The sequence below is a fragment of the Prionailurus bengalensis genome, chromosome E2 (genome assembly GCF_016509475.1).
Source record: "Prionailurus bengalensis isolate Pbe53 chromosome E2, Fcat_Pben_1.1_paternal_pri, whole genome shotgun sequence".
Classification (NCBI taxonomy): Eukaryota; Metazoa; Chordata; class Mammalia; order Carnivora; family Felidae; genus Prionailurus; species Prionailurus bengalensis.
Genome location: NC_057352.1, coordinates 6,831,090 through 6,855,181, shown reverse-complemented (window position 1 = coordinate 6,855,181; position 24,092 = coordinate 6,831,090). Strand labels below are relative to the sequence as shown.

Sequence of the window (24,092 nt, the reverse complement as noted above, 5' to 3'; positions counted from 1 at the left end):
TTATCCAGATTCTCCTACCCACCACCTCTACAATGTGTTGTGTCTTTTTTCATGTGTGTCTCAGAAATTTTGGGTTATTCTTTTCCCTAGGTTATGCTTCGTTGCAGTTGTTAAGTAGTACCTTAAAAAAATTCCCTGCTTCTTGGGGCGCCTGGGTGGCTTAGTCGGTTAAGCATCCGACTTCAACTCAGGTCATGATCTCACAGTTTGTGAGTTTGAGCCCCGCGTTAGGCTCTGTGCTGACAGCTCAGAGCCTGGAGACTGCTTCGGAGTTTGTGTCTCTCTCTCTCTGTCTCTCTGCCCCTCCCCTGCTCATACTCTGTCTCTCTCAAAGCAAATAAACATTAAAAGTTAAAAAAAAATATTCCCTGCTTCTCAATGTTGCACTGTAAAAGAGCAATTGACTTGCTCTTGGTATTATTGAAAGTGAAAGTTTCAGTGAATTCCTTTACATTATTTATTTATTTTTTACTTGAGAGTGAAAGAGGGCAAGCCAGGGAGAGTTGCAGAGAGAGAGAGAGAGAGAGAGAGAGAGAGAGAGAGAGAATGAGAATCTTAAGCAGACTCCACGGGCATGGAGCCTGACGTGGGGCTTGATCCCACTACCCTTGGATCATGACCTGAGCTGAAATCAAGAGTTGGACACTCACCTGACTAAGCTACCCAGGCTCCCCACATTTACATTTTTTAAGTTGAGCAGTCTTATTATCTGCAAATAATTTTGGCTCAAGAATAAAGGGTGTGAATAAACCTGTTTTCTTTTTTTTTTTTTTTTAATTTTTTTTTTCAACATTTATTTATTTTGGGGACAGAGAGAGACAGAGCATGAACGGGGGAGGGGCAGAGAGAGAGGGAGACACAGAATTGGAAACAGGCTCCAGGCTCTGAGCCATCAGCCCAGAGCCCGACGCGGGGCTCGAACTCACGGACCGCAAGATCGTGACCTGGCTGAAGTCGGACGCTTAACCGACTGCGCCACCCAGGCGCCCCTAAACCTGTTTTCTTAATAGTGCTTTTCCCCTTATCCATGTGCCTTGAATAAATCTTTCCAAGGGATGTGAAATTAAGTGAACTAATGTACATAAAAGTAGGTAACATATACCAGGATATAAATTTCTCCATGTATTGCCTTAGCTGCTTCTCACTAGTTTTGATATTTAAAATTTCTATCTCATTCAGTGTATTAGTGTTCCATTGCTGTATACCACAAACTTAGTGGTTTAAAACAATGCACATTGTCTCAGGGTTTCTAAATTTTTTTTTAATGTTTATTTTATTTTTGAGAGACAGAGAGACAGAGTGCAAGCCAGAAATGCTGACAGCTCAGAGCCTGGAGCCTGCTTCGGATTCTGTATCTCCCTCTCTCTCTGCCCTTCCCCTGCTGGTGCTTGATCTCACTTTCTCTCAAAAAAGAAAAAGATTTTGTTTTTAAGTAATCTCTGCACCCAACGTGGGGTTGCACTTACAATCCTGAGATCAAACATTTGATGCTCTACCCACTGTGCCAGCCAGGCGCCCCTAAAGTATTGAGATTTTATGTTAGGGGACACCTATATGAGTTTTCTATTGGTTCTGTAATAAATTAACATAACCTTAGTGGCTTAAACGACGCAAGTTTATTACCCTACAGTTCTATGGATTATAAATTCAACATGGATTTTCCTCTGCTAAAGTTAAGGATTTTCCTGTCAGTAGGAGTACTTTCTTCTCTGTAGGCTCTAAGGGAGAATCTGTTTCGTTGCCTTTTCCAGCTTCCAGAGGCCGTCCCCGCTCCTTGCCTCCTGTCTCCCTTTCCCCTCATCTTCACAGCCAGCAATGGTGTGTGGATTTCTTGTCACATCACATCTCTCTGGATTCTTCTGCTTTTCACTTATGGGGACCCTTGTGATGACATTTGGCCCACCTGAATAATCCAGGAAATCTCCCTATTTTTGGGTTATCTGATTAGCAACTGTAATTTCATCAGCATCCTGAATCCCCCTTTGCCATGTGATGTAGCATGTTCACAGGTTCCAGAGATTAGAAAGTGGATATCTTCCGGTGGGCACGATTCTGCCTACCACAGCACCTGTGGTACCACTGACAAGGTGTGTGGCTCAGGGGGATATACTGCTTAAAGTGAATTTGCTTTTGAGTCCTTAGAATCAAGTGAAGTCAGGAGCAGGGAGCATTATTTCTGGGGACATCATTAACATGACCTGTGAAATCTGTGACCAGAATCCGAGTGACAATCTGGAAGAATAAAAGGACAAAGATCTCAGTTCTGGCCATTTTCTAAGAGCAGAAGGAAAGGACCAAGGTCCAAGTGAGTTTTACAGATTTCTTTATCCCTTCTTTCTTTCCTGTTGCATTTGTGGAGGCTTATACAAATTGATTTGACTAGTGGGAAAAATACACATTGATAAAGGCCTGAATTTGTAGAAAACTAAATATTGACTATAATGTCAAAATCAAGGCAAACTTGGAATGGTGGAAGTGTAGGTCATAGAATCTGCTCAGAATTTTAAAAGTCAGAATATTAATTAAAAAAACAAAGACTCTGAATTATTTATGTTAAGCTACCCAGATTATCTCCAATATTTTTGGCAGCCATTTCCAGCAAGAGAAGCACTAAATGTTACGTGATTTGCAGTTTTGTACAGAGAAAGTAGATCCTTTACTCAGAGACATAAATATTTCCTGGCATTGAAATTTCAATAAATTTCTCGATGGCCCTACAGTGGGTAGTGGCTTCAATAGCAGCTTTCTGGTGTATGCATGAAGAGGCTTTCTGTGGTTGTTTTTCTATTTCCTGTGTGTGTGTGTCCATGCACGTGCATACACACACACATATGCACGTTTGTGCTTTCTTATTGGGGTATAGCATACACATAATAAAGTGAATTTTTATACATTTGTATACCTGGCCAGCATAAAGCATTTATTAAACCAGTGGTTGTTCCTTCTAGAGTTCCTTTAATACCTTCTGTTATCCCATCTTTTTCAAGATATAAAACCTAGATTTACTGAGATGAATTAAGGTTTAAATGGCCTCTCAAACCATTTGCTGAATTGGATTTTGAGTATAGAACTACCAGTAGAATTTGTTTTTTTCTTTCTTTTTTTAAAATTTTTTTTAAATGTTTTTATTTATTTTTGAGACAGAGAGAGACAGAGCATGAGCAGGGGAGGGGCAGAGAGAGAGGGAGACACAGAATCCAAAGCAGGCTCCAGGCTCTGAGCTGTCAGCACAGAGCCCGACACGGGGCTTGAAACCACAGACCATGAGATCATGACCTGAGCCGAAGTTGGACGCTTAAGCGACTGAGCCACCCAGGCGCCCCTTTTCTTTCTTTTTTAAAAGTGTATTTATTGGGGCGCCTGGGTGGCGCAGTCGGTTGAGCGTCCGACTTCAGCCAGGTCACGATCTCGCGGTCCGGGAGTTCGAGCCCCGCGTCGGGCTCTGGGCTGATGGCTCAGAGCCTGGAGCCTGTTTCCGATTCTGTGTCTCCTTCTCTCTCTGCCCCTCCCCCGTTCATGCTCTGTCTCTCTCTGTCCCAAAAATAAATAAACGTTGAAAAAAAAATTAAAAAAAAAATATTTAAAAGTGTATTTATTTATTTATTTAGAGAGAGTGAGCGAGTGTGGAGGGGAGGTACAGAGAGAGAATCCCAAGCAGGCTCCACACTGTCAGCACAGAGCCCAATGTGGGGCTCAAACCCATGAACTGTGAGATCGCGACCTGGGCTGAAACCAAGACTTGGACACTTAACCGACTGAGCCACCTAGGTGCCCCCTTTAATTTAGAAAACCTTCTGAATTATTGAGTAAATGGATGACTGAATTATAGTAGCAGGATGTCTATATAAGACTTCCCTCTCTTCCACAATATGTAATGTGAATTCACACGTATAGATACAGCCTATACATTAGAAATGATTAGATTTCCACAGATCTCTTCCAAACTGTCAAATAATCACCTCAGATGAAAGAAGAACTTACTGCGAGGCACCTGGGTGACTCAATCAGTTGAGCGTCTGAGTCTTGATTTCAGCTCAGGTCATGATCCCAGGGTCGTAGGATCGAGCCCTGCATTGGGCTCCATGGTGAGTGTTGAGGCAGCTTAAGATTCTCTCCTCTTCCCCTCTCCCCTGCTCATGTGTGCTCTTTCTCAAATAACATAACAAAACATACCATCTTAAAAAAAAAAAGAATATACTGCTGCAGGATCATTGTTATTTGAAGATGTAGTTGTGCGATTCACCTGGGAGGAGTGGGCAGCTCCTAGCAATGTGGCGGAGAGGACTGGTTCCCTGTGTCACTCAAGGTGTCCAATTGACACCTCGTCTTTCTCAATTGTGGACTGATTTTGGGGGGTATCTGAAGTGCTGAATAATGTAAGAGAGGTTGCGAAAGTTTTTCTGGAGGGCCAGGTAGTAAATACTGTAGGCCCTATGGGCTACTAACTGTCCTCTGTATCATATTCTCCTTTTTTCTTTATAACACTTAAAATGTAGAAACTTTTCTTAGTTACAGTCATGGGCCTTAGTCTGCTGACCCCTACATAAGACTTGAACTTTGTAAGCGGTAGATTCTCAGTCTCCTAGATGGATGGGGGAGTGTTCTCCCCACTCTTCAGGATAAGCCCTAGTCCAAGGTATACTTGCACAATCTGTAAAAGGTATTATGTAACAATGTCTGCATATCGTGCCCAAATATATTTTTCCAAGTATTCTGTAATTTTTCCTAATAGGGTACCAAAATACCAGACCATGGAAATCTTCAAATTGAAGCTAGGAGATAAACCGTAAATGGAAAAGGAAAACCATGCTTGGAGCTTTCCAGGTAAGTGAATGAGAAGCATCCAGGTAGAAGAGAAATAGAAGTAAATTCCTTGGTTCATGAAGGCCTCACACCTTTGAATACTGTGGAGGTGACTCATCTTCTAGTTTCTAAACTTTTGATGGTCTCTAAGGATATCTAAATGGAGTCTCTGGTTATTGCTTTCCTATGTTATTCATCGCTTATGCATTTAGAGGAAAATACTTCTGTGTTCCCACCTCTGGATTTGGTCCTGTTTTACTTCATCTAGGGTCTTGATTTGTTTTGCTTAGATTTTTTTTTGTACTGAGCATTCTCAAATCTTTCCCTTTTTCGTTGCCAACCATAGGGCCATTGTATGTTCCTTCCTCTTCTCTTGCGTTGGAAATCCAGTCTTCCATGCCTCTCTGCAAAGAGAATACTTCAGATTCATCGCTGTCTTCTGACTAGTGAACTTTCCTGCTTCATTGGATAATACTGATTTCCCTTCCTGACCTTCAACCCACTTTGAGTGCTGTGTTTCCATAACAACCTGGTCTTTTGATGTTTATGTATTTAGTTCCTCATTCTGGATGGGCGAATATGAGATAGAGCAAGTGTAGCAAAATGTTAACTGTAGAATCAGGGAGGTGGGCATATGGCTGTTCAGGGTATAATTCTTTCAACTTGTGTGTATGTTTGAAAATTTTTATAATGAAATGGTAAGGGAGGAGCTATAAATATTGTAATTTTCAGGATGAATTACAGCTCCCAAATGTACTGAAATAATGGAATTCACTTAAACAACAACAACAACAAAAACAAAACAAAGAAATTCACAATCTTAGGTTTCACCTGAAATCAAACCATAAAATTCATGGATACTTTGCTGATTTCCACATATATTTACAGGATCAGGTCTTTCTCTTGATTCATCTTCGTTGTTACTCTTGGTTTAGTTTGCCTAGTCTAAAAAATCCTAGTTATAACCCTGTTACCAACTATATGATATTTAAATCCCTCTGTGATCCAGAGACTCCAAGATACAATATTTTGCTTATATTTAGTTTTCTCAGGGTGCCTGGGTGGCTCAGTCAGCTGAGCGTCCGACTTCCAGTCAGGTTGTGATCTCACAGGTCTTGAGTTCGAGCCCCGCATTGGGCTGTGCGCTGACAGCTCAGAGCCTGGAGCCTGCTTCAGATTCTGTGTCTCCCTCTCTCTATGCCCCTCCCCCACTCGTGCCATGTCTCTCTCTGTCTCTCAAAAATAAATAAACATTTAAAAAAAAATTAGTTTTCTCTCTATTCCTTGAATTCCAAGTTAGCTTCCTTTAAACCAGTCTCTACAAGTCGAAGATTAAGTGCCCCAGTTTCTTGATCTAGAATGAGGACCCCTTAATTGATGAATTCCAGATCTGTAACAACTAAGGTATAAATACAGAATTCAGGAAGAATCAGGAGTCTCATTGGCAAGAAGAGGGCTTGGGGAATGTAACAGGAGAAAGCCAGCTATTATAGTCTGTAGTTCCGTTATTTAAGGGACTTGAAAGGAAAAAGTGACAGTTCAGCAGTGTTGTGTTAATGGATGCTTAGATGGTTTAGATGGTTCTCTGGCCTAATTTTATTTTTTACTTATGTATGTGTGTATTTAATATTTATTTGGAGAGAGAGAGAGAGAGCACAAGTGGGAAGGGGGAGAGAGAGAGGGAGACAGAATCCCAAGCAGGCTCCGCACTGCCAGCGCAGAGGCCAAAGTGGGCCTCAAACCCATGACGGTGAGATCATGACTTGAGAAATCAAGAGTCTGAAGAGTCGGACGCCCCACCAACTTTTTGGTTTTAAAATTCACAGGATTTAAAAATTTTAAAAGACACATGATGATCCTCTTTCTCGTCCTTATATGAGAATAACCTCAGACAGAAAGTTAGAGCATTGACTGCAGGAATCTTCCCCACATTGTAAGAGAAGGGCACTTTAGGGAAATTAACTTGGTAGCAGTATTACTGAATTAATAAGAGAGACAAGATTTGGGAGCAGGATGTCCACTGAAAGAAATTTTGCTTTCTGACCTGCCTCTTCCAGAATTTGTTCTAAGTAAATACCTATACCTGCTTATTTCCCTGGTCATGAGTCACTTCTCTTTTGCTCCTGGAAGGGCCTCCCTCATTCTCTGGGCATTTCCTCTTTACAAAACCCTAAAAGTCAGAATGCGTAAAGGCCTGAGTCATCATTTTCCTGGTTTTTAACTCTCCCAGAGAGACCTCACCTAGTCATTTCTCTTTAGGTAATATTTCTAAATAGATAACACCCAAATTTGTCTTCCAGCCAAAATCTTCCTCCACATTCCTATCTCCAGTTGAGTCTGAACTTAGATATCCAATAACCATCTCAAAATGTTTGTGCCTCAAAATATAGACCTGGTTTTTCCCACATTCAAAACCTATCTTCCTGATGCTCCTCAACAGTACAGCCAGTACTTAGGCATTTAAGCCAAATGCCTAGGAAAACTCTGCGATTCCTCCCTTTTACTCACAGCCCACATTGAATTCAACATTGAATGTTGTCTTTTCTTTCTCCTAAATGTATCCTGAGTTCATCCACTTGACATCTCCACTGTTGTTGCTCTTGACCCAGCCACCGTTATCTCTTGGCTGCCTTACTACATTAACTTCCTGTTTCCTCTCTCTCCCACACTCCGCCTTCTCCCATCAGTATCTGTGTAACAGTCAGGAATCCTTTGGAAATGTAAATCGGAACATGATGCCACCTGCTCAAAACTCCCAGTGGCTTGTCACTGGTAATAGCGTCAGATTCTGATTCCTCCTGTCAGATCTACATGATCTAACTCCCATCTACCTTTTGAACATTAATTCTTCTTTCTCCCTGTATTGGGATTGTACTCAGGACCTACTGGCTACCTTTCTGTGTCTTGATCTGGCCGAAACCTCTGTCTCCAGGCCTTTGTACTGCCATTGTACTTGAACAAAACCTTCTGTAATTCTTTACATTCCTTATTCCTGGTTTCTTGGCTCAACTTTTATTTTCTCATTGCTGATTATCTATGTAAAGTTGATCAACTTCCATTCTTTTTCATATCCTTTGAACCACTTTTTGGTCTCTAGTTGTCTTATTTCTTTCCTTCCATTTTGTTCTCTTTTTGCCCACTGGAATGCAGAGAACGTTTCTCTTTAGTCTGTACCCCAGTGCTGTTTACAATACATGATACATAGTATACATTAAATATTGGTAGAATGAATGGCTACGTCCCCTCATCATGTTAGATCAGATGTCTCTCCAGCTTACCTGATCTTGTGTTAATGAGATACATTTCTGCTTCATCCTCTTTGCCCATTTTGCAAAGATCTATTCGAAGAGCACCAAAAAGTTTTACTAATTGGAAATTTTCTACCATTGATTCTGTATCAACTGTTTTTGGTTTGGTTTGGTTTGGGTTGCTTTTTTTTTTTTTTTTGTACGTTATGACTTTACTTCATTGTGTTTCTCCTCTTGTCCAAGAAAGAAATTTATGCTTAATGATTTCTTTCATGTGACAGTAGAATTGTCAGAGAGTCAGCCCAAACCATGGTATTTTAGAAGCAGTTATGTTCTGTAACATTATTGTGAAAGAATTCATTTTTTTCCCTAGAAGTTTGAGAAGTTGGTGATCATATGCAGTGGCCTTTGGAAATCCAAAACAAGCTAAAGAACATGGAAAGATGTACCCCAATGTTTATAGAAGCACTTTCAACAATAGCCAAATTATGGAAAGAGCCTAAACGTTCATCAACTGATGAATGGATAAAGATTTTGTGGTTTATATACACAATGGAATACTACTTGGCAATGAGAAAGAATGAAATATGGCCTTTTGAGCAACGTGGATGGAACTGGAGAGTGTTATGCTAAGTGAAATAAGTCACACAGAGAAGGACAGATTCCATATGTTTTCACTCCTATGTGGATCCTGAGAAACTTAACAGAAGACCATGGGGGAGGGGAAGGAAAAAAAAAAGTTAGAGAGGGAGGTAGCCAAACCATAAGAGACTCTTAAAAACTGAGAATAAACTGAGGGTTGATGGGGAGTGGGAGGGAGGGTAGGGTGGGTGATGGGCATTGAGGAGGTCACCTGTTGGGAGGAGCACTGGGTGTTGTATGGAAACCAATCTGACAATAAATTTCATATTAAAAAAAAAAAGAACATGGAAAGAGGTCATGAACACAGTTCATCTGGAAATATGTTTCATCTGTAAAGAAATCTTGTTACTTTAAGGCAAAGTCATGGTAGTTTTGACATGCTGAACTCTAATTCAAAGTTAGTTAACCAGAATAAAAGCTGTGCAGTGAAGAATACCGATAAGTTTAATAGATAAATCATTTCCTCGTATTAAGCATGAAAAATGTTACACTGGAATTAAATGCAGTCAATACAGAAACACCATCAGCACCAATTGACAATTCATTACACATCAAACTGGAAAAGGAAAAGAAAGAAACATTATGAATGTATTGAATGTGGTAAAACCTTTATGAGAAGGTCTCTGCTCACTGGACATCAGAGAGCTCATACAGAACAAAAGCCCCATGGATGCAGTGTATGTGGGAAAAATTTCTTCAGAAGTTTTAGCTCACTGCACATCAGAGAACTCATGCAGGAGAAACCATGTAAACACCTTAAATGTGGTGAAGTATTCTGTAGGATACATCAGCAAACTGAAAGAAGAATGAAGCCCTATGGTTGCAGTGAGTGTGGGAAAGCTGTGTCCAGGAAGTCTCAGCTCGGTACACATCAGGGATTTGACACCGGAAATTCTCCCTATGTAGGCAGTGGCGCTGGAAAATCCTGCTTTCAGAAGTCAAGTCTCATGAGACATCAAATAACTCATATAGGAGAGAAACCTTATAAAGGTAGTGAATGTGGGAAAGGCTATTTCACAAAGTCAGTACTCAGTAGACATCAGGGAATCCATACAGAGAGAGACAATATGGATGCAGCGATTGTAGGAAAGCCTCTCACAAGTCATGCCTCATCAAACACAAGGCAAGTCACAGGAGAGAGACACATGTAGATTTAGGCAAGGTGAAAATTGTTTCTGTGGAAATCCCAGCTCATTGTGTATCACAGACCCCATACAAGAGGAAACTGTTAAACAGTGACTGGAAGGCCTTCTGTGGTATTCCAGACATTAAACACAAGTGGGGATAGGAATATAGTTCTTGTAGGACAACCTGTTGTTAGATGTGCACTTTTAGGAGACAACAGAGAATCTGCACAGGAGAGAAACCTTATGGATACTGTCAATGTGGTAGTGCCTTCAGTTACCAATTGTGTTTTATTTTAGGTCACAGTAAACTCATAAGGAAAATTTGATACACTCATGGAAAAGCCTTTTAAAAGGTGAAAGATTTATACGGTCTGAAGAGAAACCAGAGTATTGGAAAAGTCTTTGAATAAAAGTTTTAGATTTTTATGCAGTTGAAAACTTTCACTGAGAGTACCCTAATGAAGCACTGATAATGGAAAGATAAACGTCATTAAATATCAGTGGCTCTTAGGTTGAATTGTAGTGAGCTTGACTTCCAAATCATCAATAAGTTCTCATAGGAAAAAAATTATAGGAAGACAGTTATAGCAGGTCCTTAAGGTCACTTTCCCATTGGATTATTCTCAAAAAGGACTGATAAAGCTCTTAAGAACTGCTATGCTTATGGTTATAGTTATTATAGTGAAAAGTTACAGATTGAATTAGCAAATGTAAAATGCATAGGGCAGAATCCAGGAGAAACCAGGTATATATTTCCAGTTGCCTTTTCTCAGTGGAATTGTATGGACAGTGCTTAATTCTTCCGCCACAATGTGACACCTCATATGGAATATTGCCAACCAGGGAAACTCACCTTTGTCTCAGTGCCCAGGGTGTTTACTTGTGCTTATGTAGGAATGGAGCAACCATATGTCTGACCTGAACTCACACTCCACACTCCTCAAGGTCAACAGGTGAACAAAAACAGGTGTTTACCAAAAACATTGCTAGCATAAACTACACCGTGTGGCCCAAACCCCAAATATACAAAGACGCTCTTCTCAGGCAGTATACTCCAGGGGCTGAGAGGTTCTCTCCAAGGTGCTAGTCAAAGGTCAGTCCATTTGGGGGTGCCTGGGTGACTCAGTCGGTTAAGTGTCCGACTCTTGATTTCGACTCAGATCATGATCTCACAGTTTGTGGGATTGAGCCCCACGTCGGGCTCTGTGCTGACAGCATGGAGTCTGCTTGGGATTCTCTCTCTCTGTCTCTGTCTCTGCCCCTCCCCTGATCATGTGCTCATGCACTCTCTCTCCTAAATAATAAACTTGGAAAAAAAGCTCAGTCCTTTGGAATGTGCTGGGTTTGAACACCCCAAACCTGCCAAGTTACAGGGGTGAATAGGATAAGGTTTTCGGTTATATTCTGTGGCCTCGTGTCAGAAACGAGAAATGTCTGCGGATACGTTAAGTGTGTGGAATCTTTAGCCAAATGGCAGAGATCTCACAAAGGAGATAAACCTATGGTTGCAATGGATATTTGGAGGCTTGTCATAAGTCCACCCTCATTTTTCATCAGATAAATCTCCTAAATGTGTATTTTGAGATAGAATGCCTTGAGCTCTTCCTCATCGCTTTGTGAATGACTCATAACTCATTTGAAGATGGTTTATAGACAGTATCACATTGTGCATATGACATCTAAATCCACTGTCTCTGCTATCATCTTGTCTCAGAAGCAAGTTGCTAGGCCAGCACATGCTGGGGACGGGGAGAGTTTTACAGAAGAGTATGAATACCAAAAGTTGGGAATCATTGAGGGCTTTCTTGGAGTCAGCCTGCCAGAAAAAATGATTTTCAGGAAAGGAAAAAAAAAAAAAAAAAGAAGATTCTTTGCCAAGAGCTGCCGTGGTTTCCTGCTTCAACAGTGCTTGGACAGTACCTGTGGCTTGCCTCCTCGCCTTTCTCAATAATATCCCTCTGAAAGCGGATGGTATTGGTTCTATGCTAGTGTTTTCCAAATTGACAAGTATTGCCACATTTGGCCTCTACTCCCATATTTGCTTGCCTCCAGAACACCTCCCCTCCCCTGTGATGTTCTTCCTTCATCATAAAGATCAGAAATAGAAGTTATCTCCTCTCCCCCAAAATTCCTTATGTCTTTTAAAAAATTTATTCATTTTGAGACAGAGGGCGTGAGTGCACATGTGGGGGAGGGGCAGAGAGAAAGGGAGTCCCAAACAGGCTCCACACTGTCAGCACAGAGCTCAATGTGGGGATTGAACTCACGAATCATGAGATCATGACCTGAGTGAGATCAAGAGTCAGACGCTTAACCTACTGAGCCGCCCAGGCGCCCCTCCTTCCTCTCTTATACTAGCTACTCTTGTACTGTTATACATACATATATATACATATATTTAACGTTTATTTATTTTTGAGAGAGAGAGAGACAGACAGACAGACAGCACAAATGGGAGGGATATATAAAGAGAGAGACACAGAATCTGAAGCAGGCTACAGGCTCTGAGCTGTCAGCACAGAGCCTGAAGTGGGGCTCCAACCCATGAACCGTGAGGTCATGACTGAGCCGAAGTCAGATGCTTAACCAACTGAACTTAACCAACTGCCCCACTCTTGTACTATTTATCCGGTAGCCTGGCTATGTTAACTTTTTTCTCCCCTAAACTATGTTTTTTAGACCAATTTTAGATTTACAGGAAAAAAAAATTGCATAGAGTTCCCATATATCCCACATCCAGTTTCTCTGTAACTAACATCTAACATTAATGTGGTACATTTGTTACAATGAATGAATCAATACTGGTACATTATTGTTAACTAAAGTCCATACTATGTTTTTTACCTAATGTCCCTTTCTGTTCTAGGATTCCATCTGGGATACCATATTACGTTTTGTTGTAATACCTCTTAGTCCCTTCTTGGCTATGACAGTCTCTCAGATGTTCCTTGCTTTTAATGACCATGACAGTTTTGAGAAGTGCTGGGCAGGTATTTTGTAAAATGTCCCTCTATTGGGATTGGCCTAATATTTTTTATTATTAGACAGGTGTTCTATGTTTTGGGGGAAGACCACAGAAGTAAAATATCATATCATGCCAAGGGGACATACTGTCAACATCCTTGAACCTAAGAGATGTATTTGTCAGGTTTCTCCATTATAAGGTCATTCTTCCCTACTTCCCCCCGTCCCTGACCCTTTTTGGAAAGCAATCACTGTGCATGATAGCCCACAATTCCAGAGTAGAGAGTTAATGCTTTATCTCCTTGAAGGTGAGGTAGCTACATAAATTATTTGGAATTCTGCATAGGAGATTTATCTGTTCTACCTTATTTGTTTAATCATTTATATCAGTATGGATTCCTGGACATTTATTTTATACCTTGGGTTATAATCCAATACTAGTTTATTTTGTTCCTCAGATTTTTTCCAATTTTGGCCATTGAGATTGTTTTCAGTGGATTCCTGTGCCTCTTTAAAATACCCCCATCACTGTGGATTTGTTGTTGTCACTGAACACTCTATCTATCTATCTATCTATCTATTTATTTTTGAACTACAAGGTGCCCCAGACTCAACTTATATATATCCTCAGTCCTCCAGTCAGTCATTTCTCCAAGGAACCCTGGTTCATTTTATTGGAGAATGGTATTAGAAACCAAGATCTGGGTCCCAGGTGCCATGCAGTTATTTCGAATTTTCTGTAAATAAGAAACCCTCTCTCTTCAAACCAGACACATAGCATCTTCAAATCTTTTTGACTCTGATTTCTGCTTCCATTTTCACATCTCCTACTCTGACTCTGACCTTCCTGCCTTCCTCTTATAGAGTCCCTGTGATTATATTGGGCCCACCACATAGTCCAGGATTATTTCACCATCTTCAGATCTTCAACTTAATCATATCTGCAAAGTCCCTTTTGTCATATAAGGTAACATGTTCACAGGTTCTGGGGGGTAGGGCATGGGCATCTTTGGGGGCCATTATTCCTCTGCCATAGCTTTTTAATTCTTTAAATTTTATTTATTTATTTATTTATTTTTTAACGTTTTTATTTATTTTTGGGACAGAGAGAGACAGAGCATGAACGGGGTAGGGGCACAGAGAGAGGGAGACACAGAATCGGAAACAGGCTCCAGGCTCCGAGCCATCAGCCCAGAGCCTGACGCGGGGCTCGAACTCACGGACCGCGAGATCGTGACCTGGCTGAAGTCGGACGCTCAACCGACTGCGCCACCCAGGCGCCCCAAATTTTATTTATTTTGAGAGAGAGAATGTGGGAGTGGGGAGGAGCAAAGAGAGGGGCGGGGGGGGGGGCGGGGACAGAGGATCCGAAGCGGGCTTTGCACTGACAGCAGCAAGCCTGATGGGCTCAAACTCAGGAACCAAGAGATCATGACCCGAGCCAAAGTCAGATGCTCAACTATCTGAGCCACCCAGGTGCCCCTCTTACGAAATTTAAATAACTTGATGTTTGCAAAGCATTTAGAACTGTGCCTGGAGCATTGTGCAAGTGGTAGATTGAATTATCATTATCATCTTTTGTCCTAAGATGGTTTATGGTGGTCCAAAGAAACTGTTTTGGACTCTGGTCTTTGGAGACCACAGGTAGTTCATGACAATTAGCAAAATCAATTTGGTGGCTTAGAAAAGTGTCCATTCATTTCCTCTCCAAAATTGTTTAACAGATATTAAAAGAGGATGCGTAGACTGAGTACTATCCCAATATTTAATGGTCAAATATTTTCATACACCCCCCCCCCCAAATGCAACCATTTTGTGAGTAGAAAGAGGGGTCCACAGAAAAAGACCAGTTACTGGTGTTTTTTAAATTTCATTTTCTAAAATGACAAGTCATTTTAGGCCCCCAGCTATTTTCTGTAATCTGTGCCCTACTTGCCTTAGCACAATTCTTGCAGAACTTCCTAGGAGGTGTCTAGATTACAAAGAAATGCAAGAACCTTAGTAGTTAAGAATTTTTAGGGAACAAAGTTAGCGTAAAAACTAAGTCTGTAGCCTAACCATTTAAGAGAAAGTCAGTGGTAAAAACAAAAACAAAAACAGAACTCTTAAGTGCTGTTTCAAAAGTAAGCTAGGCCCTGAACCCTTTGCCCAAGATGATGAGGCCAAGAATCCAGTTTATGCTGGCTCTTGGAGCATGCACATAGCCCCTTCTCCATGTCTGACATTCATTTCTGCTTCATTATAATGTTAAAATCTCGGGGCACCTGGGTGGCTCAGTTGGATAAGCAACTGACTTGATTTTGGGTCAGGTCATGATCCCAAGGGCCATGGGATCCAGCCCTGCAATGGGCTCTGCCCTGAGTTGGAGCCTGCTTAAGATTCTCTATCCCTCTCTCTCTCTCTCTCTCTCTGTCTCTCCCTCTGTCCCACTCCCTTGTTTGAGCTCTATCTAAAATACAAAAATATGTATTAAAAAAAATCTCTGCCTAAGGAAGAGCACAAACCTCATTAACATAACATACAATGTATGTATAGGCCAATTGCCTTAAGATGCAGGCATGACCTTATTTCCACCTCTACAAAGGATGACAAAACTCCTCTTTCTGAATATTCATCCTAACCCTTAAATAAAAGAAACTCACTCCTTGGGAATTCAGGGCTTTGGGAGTTAATCCCTGTAATCTCCCTATTTGCTGAAAATAAAACTTCCTTTGTGACAATTCCACTTGGAATTGCCCTTTTTTTTTTTTTTTTTTTTTAAGTGTATTTATTTTGAGCATGATAGGGGAGGGGCAGAGAGACGGAAAGAGAGAATCCCAAGCAGGCTCTGCGCCATCAGGGCAAAGCCCTGTGAGGGACTCCAACTCACAAATCACGAGATCAAAACCTGAGCGGAAGTCAGAGGCATAACCCACCGATCCACCCAAGCTCCCCTTGTGTAGTTTGTTATCTGTAACTCACCAAGGAGCAAATGCGCTAGTTCCGTAATAACTGGAGGTTTGGGGAATCAGTGCTTGTGGAATATCTGGGGGGAGATCATTGATGATGGGGCTTTATGTGAGAGGACATTCATGGACACGTCTGTGAAGGGATGGCTTGTCTTCCTCACACATGCCACAAATACGAACCACCTCCGTGTGCCAGGCAGAGCGTGCCGCTCAGCTGGGTAAGTGGTGGTGCTCCGCTGGGAACAAGCAAGACCTAGTGACGGGTGGTTAGTTACAATCGCTTCAGCCCAAGCGGGACAGCTTTGGACTCCGGGCAAGGAAAAAGTGGTTTTACCAAAGCTGGCACGCTTCCTAAAGCGGCTGCCGCCAAGGGCAAGTAGGGGTCAGGGCGCGGCCATGTTGCCTCACAGGTGGAGGTGGGAAATCCGGGAACCAGATGTCCCCACGGGCTCTTCCACCCGCTGCTGCGCCTGCGCGTCAGGGGTACGGGGAGCCGAGCGGAAGTGTGGTGGGTGGGCGGGGAGCCGAAGGTGCACGAGGAGCTTCCGTCCTTGACCTTTGGTCTGGTGGCCCAGCAGAACCCCCGGAAGCCCTGTGGTGAGGCCCGAGGTCTGAGCTCGGGATTGGGTGCTGAGGAGGAGGCTGGGTGGGCACAGTGACCCTGGGCTCGAAGGTCCCTGGGTGGTTTGATTCAGCGTCTGAGGTGGATGAGAGATAGTGCCCCGGATGGGAGCGTGGTTTGTTGGAAGTTTTTGTGGGGGCAGGGTGTCTCATTGAGCCTGGGGGACAAGACATGTGATGATAAAGGCAGAATACCTTTTTCTAATTAATTCGTTTATTTTGAGAGAGAGAGAGAGAGAAAGAGAACGCCAGTCGGGAAGGGGCAGAGAGAGAAAAGAGAGCGAGAGAAAGAGAGAATCCCAAGCTGGCTCTGCCGTGTTAGCACGGAGCCCGATTTAGGGTTCGAACTCACAAACCGCCCCATAAAGGGAGAATTTCTGGCAGGGGGATGAAAGAGCTGTTTGACAGATGCTCGACCTGTACATTGCACGGTAAAATTTGCTTTATGTGTATTAAACTACATCCTAAAAAGTTTTTCAAAAGGAATAAAGTAGGGGGCGCTTGGGTGGCTCAGTCACTTAAGTATCGGATTCTTGATTTCAGATCAGGTCATGATCTCACTGGTTGGTGAAGAGAGCCCATTTGGGGCCCTGTGCACGCACGCGCGTGTGATGGCTCACACTCTCAAAATAAATAAACTTAAAAAAAAAAAAAAAGGAATAAAGTTCTGATACAAGGCACAGGCCAGATGCACCTTGAAAACATTGTGCTAAGTAAAGGTTATTTCCTACAGATGATAGATTTCTTTTATAGAAAATGTCCCGAGTGAGCAAATGTATGGAAACAGAGTAAGTTCATGTTGCCCAGAGATGAGAGGGATAAGGCTACTTAGGGTGATGGCCGAGGGCTACAGGGTTTTTTGTTTTTGTTTTATTTGTGGTGATTGAAATATTTAAAAAATGGTTGTGTTAATACGTGCACAGCTGTATGATTAAAAAACCACTGAAACCAGTGTGCACTGTGGGGTGCAGAGTGGGGTGTCTGGGTGGCTCAGTTGGTTAAGCATCCAACTTTGGCTCAGGTCATGATCTCGCAGTTTGTGAGTTTGAGCCCCATGTTGGGCTCTGTGCTCACAGCTCAGAGCCTGGAGCCTGCTTCGCATTCTGTGTCTTCCTCTCTCTCTGCTCTTTCCCCGCTTGCACTCTGTCTCTCTCTCAAAAATAAATAAACATTAAAAAAATTAAAATCTGGGGCGCCTGGGTGGCACAGTCGGTTAAGCGTCCGACTTCAGCCAGGTCACGATCTCGCGGTCCGTGAGTTCGAGCCCCGCGTCGGGCTCTGGGCTGATGGCTCAGAGCCTGGAGCCTGTTTCCGATTCTGTGTCTCCCTCTCTCTCTGCCCCTCCCCCGTTCATGCTCTGTCTCTCTCTGTCCCAAAAATAAATAAATGTTGAAAAAAAAAATTAAAAAAAAATTAAAATCTTACAAAGTAGTGGCTCCTGGGTGGCTCAGTTGGTTAAGCATTTGACCCTTGATCTCAGCTCAGACCTTGACCTCAGGGTCATAAGTTCAAGTCCTGCCTTGGGCTTCACGTTGGGTATGGAGCCTACTTAAAAAAAAGAAAAAAAAAATCTTACAAAATTCTGGGACATAAAACAAATCTAAACCAAGGAAAGAAATTACACAGTCTTTGACTGTAATGGGATGAAGCTAGAAGTCAGTAGCAAAAAGATACTAGGAAATTCTCCTAAATAATCTGAACTCAGAAAACACTTCTGAATAAACATGAGTCAAAGTGGAAGTCTTTAATCAGGTACCATCTTGAACTGATTTAATAAGTGGTACATGTCCAACTTTGTGGGCTGCAGCTAAAGCAGTGTTTACAGGGAAACAAAGCTTGAAATGCTTCTATGGATCTTGTGTAACTTTGCCAAACAACTTTATTAATTTTAGGAGCTCTTATTATTTATTTTTCAGAGAAACCATCTATTTTCCATCAATTGTATTTCAATTTTGTTCCACAGATTATACAGGAACAGCTTAAGACCACTCAGTGGTCATTACTACCCATTCGGTGGCCTGAACAGGGGGAGCCGCACCCCAGTCTTCAGCGGGGTGCTGAGCACTCCAGTCTTTGGTGGGGAATTGCTGAAAAGGCACAGAGACACATGCCTGCCTGCAGAGCAGGTCTGGGACCACAGGTGGAGCAGCCATGAACTCAGGAGCCGGAGTAGTCCATTCATCCTGAAATTCTTCCTTGGTCAGTAGTTAAAACTATTTAAAAGTTAAAAAAAAATATTTTTTAAATAATAATATTACTTATTTATTTTTATATAAATATAAATTTTATATAATAAAACTAAAAAAATTTATTTTTAAATCCCATCTAGTTTTCTATGTAAATGACCTTGTCATTTGTGAGGGAAGTGAGCTTTACTTCTTTTCCAGAGGAGAGACCTTTTATTTCTTTTTCTTCCCTGACTAGCGCAACCAGAACAAGGTAGACTAGAAGTGGAGAGAAATCCTAATTTTAATCCTGATATTAGAGCAGAGCACTCAGTATTTCATTGTTAAATATAACCTTAGCTGTAGGAGTGCCTGGGTGGCTCAGTCGATTAAGCGTCTGACTCTTGGTTTTGGCTCAGGTCATGATCTCATAGTTTTATGAGTTTGAGCCCTGCATCAGGTTCTATGCTGGCAACGAGGAGCCTCTTTGGAATTCTCTCTTCCTCTCTCTCTGCCCCTCCCCCACTCATACTGTCTCTGTCTCTCTCAAAATAAATAAATAAACTTAAATATACAATGTTAGCTGTATGTTTTCATTGATTTTCTTTGTGAGATTGAGGTTGAGGAAGTTCCCTTCTGTTACCAGTTTGCTGGGAGGTTTTGTTTTGTTTTGTTTTTTCAGAAATGGATGCTGGCATTTGTCTAAAGCTTTTTGTATGTCTATTGAGATGATCATGGGACTCTTCATTTTAGTTTCTTAATGTGGTCAATTACATACATGGCTTGAGTTTTGAATGTTCTAATCTTGAATTCCTACGAACAAGTACAGTAAAACCTTGGATTGCGAGTAACTTGTTCTGTGAGTGTTCTACAAGATGAGCAAATATTTCTAATAAACTTTAACTTGATAAACGAGCAATGTCTTGCAATACTACTAGTACTTGATGCCAAGTGTCACATGATCACAATTCGTTCTCTCTCTCTCTCTCTCCCTGCGGGATTGTGGGTGGTTGTCAGTGCAGTGTCACATTTCCGTGAAATCCTCAAGAGGAGGCAAAAGCAAGTGTCACTGGATAGGTTCCTTGTTAAAGTTGAACGAAAAGAAAAAGATTCCATTGAGCCAATAGATGGCAGTGATTCCGTTAGTGATGGTGAGAGTCTTGCTACACAATAACCGTTCTCTCGTCTCCCTCACACCGGCTGTGAAAGTTTTCAAAGGTAAGTGCATGCTAATTTGTTTATATTTCTTTGTATTCTGTATTTTCTTTACTGTTTTGTATTATATTACAGTATTGTAATCACGTTTATATGGATATTTTTGGGTTGTGGAACGAATCATCTGAGTTTCCATTATTTCTTAAGGGGAAATTCACTTTGATATCCAAGTGCTTTGGATTACAAGCATGTTTCTGGAACGATTATGCTCGCAAACCAAGGTTTTACTGTACCCTGCATCAAAGATGTCTTTTAAAATACATTGTGGCATTTTATTTGCTAATGTTTGGTTAATGAGAGATGCTACTCTATAGATTTCTTGTAATGATTTTGGTGTCAGAGGAGTGCTAGATTCATAGAGTAAGTTGGGATATATCCCTTCCTCTTTAAATTTGGTTAGCGTTTGCTAGAATTGGTTTGAATCTCATTATTCCTCTCCCCACCTGGTCATGCAGTGGCATCTACATGCCCTGGGTCAGCCAGGATGTTCTCCCAGACCAGGCAAACATGATCTGAGGCCTCAGAGTCCCTGGTGGGACCACCCACGCATACCAAGTGACCCTTCCCTGACCTCTGTAGACTGGGGCTGGTTCTGAGATCTCAAAGGTTGCTGCAAGAGCAGAAGCCAGCCCAGCCCCCACTGACTTCACTTGGACACCCTGCAGAAATGTGACCAAAGAGTCCGATTGAAAGGAAGTGGAAGATCATAATTTCTGCATGTGGGGCCCCAGTGTCTGTTTTAGGAGATCCATAGGTGATTGGTCTGTACATTAAAGTTGGAGAAGCCATGCTTGGCAAAGTGGTTCTCAGTGCTGACGTCCTGTTGTGATCCCTGGGTAGTGTTGGGAACTACCATCACCTGTGTGCCTCCTCTGGCGATTCTGTCATTTGGTCTTGGCAGGGCCCAGAATCAGCACTGGTTTAATAAAGTAGTCCAGGTGCAGGGTTCAATAAAGTAGCCCAGGTAATCCTACTGTGAAGCTCCCAAGGAGGTAGGTTTCTGAGTAGTGAGTCCATATTGTAGTCTATGGGAGGTAAGGGGGCTCCCTGCTCTCCATGGGCTTTTTTAAAAAGTGTTTTCTAGTTGTTATTTTTATTTTTGTTTTACAATCATAGGATAACACTTTGTGTATTATTTCGCAACTTGCTCATTTCACTTCAGAATCTGTCATGTGATGTTTCCATACCAAATGGTTAATGGCTGTAATGCTTAGTCAGTCACTCTCCTCTGGTAGGCTCCAGGTTACAGAGTGTTACAGAGAAAAACTCATACTAAAGTTAAACCTTAACTAGGCTGTAAGAAGCTACAGTTAGCGTAAAAATACAGCACGAAAGTAACTTTAACACTTCCAGCCACACGATAGCTAAGACCCAAACTGGGATTAGATACCCCACTATGCTTAGCCCTAAACATAGATAGTCTAACTAAACAAAACTATCCGCCAGAGAACTACTAGCAACAGCTTAAAACTCAAAGGACTTGGCGATGCTTTATATCCCTCTAGAGGAGCCTGTTCTATAATCGATAAACCCCGATACACCTCACCATCTCTTGCTAATTCAGCCTATATACCACCATCTTCAGCAAACCCTAAAAAGGAAGAAAAGTAAGCACAAGTATCTTAACACAAAAAAGTTAGGTCAAGGTGTAGCCCATGAGATGGGAAGCAATGGGCTACATTTTCTATAACTAGAACACCCACGAAAATCCTTATGAAACTAAGGACTAAAGGAGGATATAGTAGTAAATTTGAGAATAGAGAGCTCAATTGAATCGGGCCGTGAAGTACGCACGCACCGTACGTCACCCTCCTCAAGTGACAAAACCCTTAAAGAAACCTATTCAAATCACTAAACCCACAAGAGGAGATAAGTCGTAACAAGGTAAGCATACTGGAAAGTGTGCTTGGATAAACAAGATGTAGCTTAAACAAAGCATCTGGCTTACACCCAGAAGATTTCATAGTAAACTCATCATCTTGAGCCAAAGCTAGCTCAAACACCCATAAATTCAATTAACACTAGACAATAAAATAAAACATTTAGTTACCCTTAAAAGTATAGGAGATAGTGGGGCGCCTGGGTGGCGCAGTCGGTTAAGCGTCCGACTTCAGCCAGGTCACGATCTCGCGGTCCGTGAGTTCGAGCCCCGCGTCAGGCTCTGGGCTGATGGCTCAGAGCCTGGAGCCTGTTTCCGATTCTGTGTCTCCCTCTCTCTCTGCCCCTCCCCCGTTCATGTTCTGTCTCTCTCTGTCCCAAAAATAAATAAACGTTGAAAAAAAAAATTAAAAAAAAAAGTATAGGAGATAGAAATTTAACTTGGCTCTATAGAGAAAGTACCGCAAGGGAAAGATGAAAGAAAAATTAAAAGCACTACACAGCAAAGATTACCCCTTGTACCTTTTGCATAATGAATTAGCTAGAACAGCCTAACAGAGAGAACTTTAGCTAGGCCCCCTGAAACCAGACGAGTTATCCATGAACAATCTTTACAGGATGAACTCGTCTATGTTGCAAAATAGTGAGAAGATCTGTGGGTAGAGATGAAAAGCCTAACGAGCCTGGTGATAGCTGGTTACCCAGAAGAGAATTTTAGTTCAACTTTAAACTTACCCCCAAAACTTCCTAAAATTCTAATGTAAGTTTAAAATATAATCTAAAAAGGTACAGCTTTTTAGAACTAGGATACAGCCTTTTTTAGAGAGTAAGCACAAACATAAACCATAGTTGGCTTAAAAGCAGCTATCAATTAAGAAAGCATTCAAGCTCAACAGTCAAAACACCTTAATGTCAAAAAACGCAGCTAACTCCTAATTTAATACTGGGTCAATCTATTCAACAATAGAAGCAATAATGCTAATATGAGTAACAAGAAATACTTCTCCTTGCATAAGCTTATATCAGAGTGGATAACCACTGATAGTTAACAAGATAAATATAGCCTAACCATAAACCGAATATCAAACCAATTGTTAACCCAACACAGGCATGCAAATAAGGAACGATTAAAAGAAGTAAAAGGAACTCAGCAAACACAAGCCCTGCCTGTTTACCAAAAACATCACCTCTAGCATTTCTAGTATTAGAGGCACTGTCTGCCTGGTGACATTAGTTAAACGGCTGCGGTATCCTGACCGTGCAAAGGTAGCATAATCACTTGTTCCCTAAATAGGGACTTGTATGAATGGCCACACGAGGGCTTTACTGTCTCTTACTTCCAATCCGTGAAATTGACCTTCCTGTGAAGAGGCAGGAATATTACAACAAGATGAGAAGACCCTATGGAGCTTTAATTAACTGACTCAAAGAGACCTTATCAATCAACCGACAGGGACAACAGACCTCTACATGAGTCAACAATTTAGGTTGGGGTGACCTCGGAGAATAAAACAACCTCCGAGTGATTTACATCTAGACTAACCAGTTGAAAGCATCGCATCACTTATTGATCCAAAAACTTGATCAACGGAACAAGTTACCCTAGGGATAACAGCACAATCCTATTTCAGAGTCCATATCAACAGTTGGGTTTACGACCTCGATGTTGGATCAGGACATCCTGATGGTGCAGCAGCTATCAAAGGTTCGTTTGTTCAACGATTAAAGTCCTACGTGATCTGAGTTCAGATCAGAGTAATCCAGGTCGGTTTCTATCTATTAAATAATTTCTCCCAGTACGAAAGGACAAGAGAAATAAGGCCCACTTTACCAAAGCGCCTTTAACCAAATAGATGATATAATCTTAATCTAGACAGTTTATTCAACAACATCACCCATAGAGCTCGGGTTTGTTAGGGTGGCAGAGCCTGGTAATTTTATAAAACTTAAACTTTTACTATCAGAGGTTCAATTCCTCTTCCTAACAATATGTTCATAATCAACATCCTCTCATTAATTATCCCCATTCTCCTTGCCGTAGCCTTCCTAACCCTAGTTGAATGCAAAGTACTAAGATATATACAACTCCGCAAAGGACCAAACATTGTAGGACCATACAACCTGCTCCAACCTATTGCAGACGCCGTAAAACTCTTCACTAAAGAACCTCTCCAACCCCTTACATCTTCCATATTCATATTCATCATAGCACCCATCCTAGCCCTCATGCTAGACCTCACCATGTGAATCCCCTTACCCATACCATATCCACTTATTAACATAAATCTAGGAGTACTATTTATGCTAGCTATATCAAGCCTCGCCGTCTACTCTATCCTATGATCAGGATGAGCTTCAAATTCCAAATACACCCTAATTGGTGCCCTACGAGCTGTAGCCCAATCTCATACGAAGTCACACTCGCCATTGTTTTCCTATCAGTACTGTTAATAAGTGGATCCTTTACACTAGTCACACTAA

At 41.7% G+C, this 24,092-nt stretch overlaps 2 long non-coding RNA genes across 2 annotated transcripts; one reads left to right on the top strand and one right to left on the bottom strand.

Moving 5' to 3' along the window:
• Positions 1–997: 997 nt before the first annotated feature.
• Positions 998–22,168, top strand: LOC122494809. The gene is made up of 4 exons (XR_006300276.1): positions 998–1,180; positions 6,347–6,348; positions 10,163–10,173; positions 22,032–22,168. It is a non-coding gene; the product is annotated as an uncharacterized LOC122494809 (long non-coding RNA).
• On the bottom strand, positions 4,137–21,267 carry LOC122494814. The gene is made up of 3 exons (XR_006300281.1): positions 21,160–21,267; positions 7,219–7,226; positions 4,137–4,149 (listed from the first exon to the last, which is right to left on the bottom strand). It is a non-coding gene; the product is annotated as an uncharacterized LOC122494814 (long non-coding RNA).
• Positions 22,169–24,092: the final 1,924 nt, after the last annotated feature.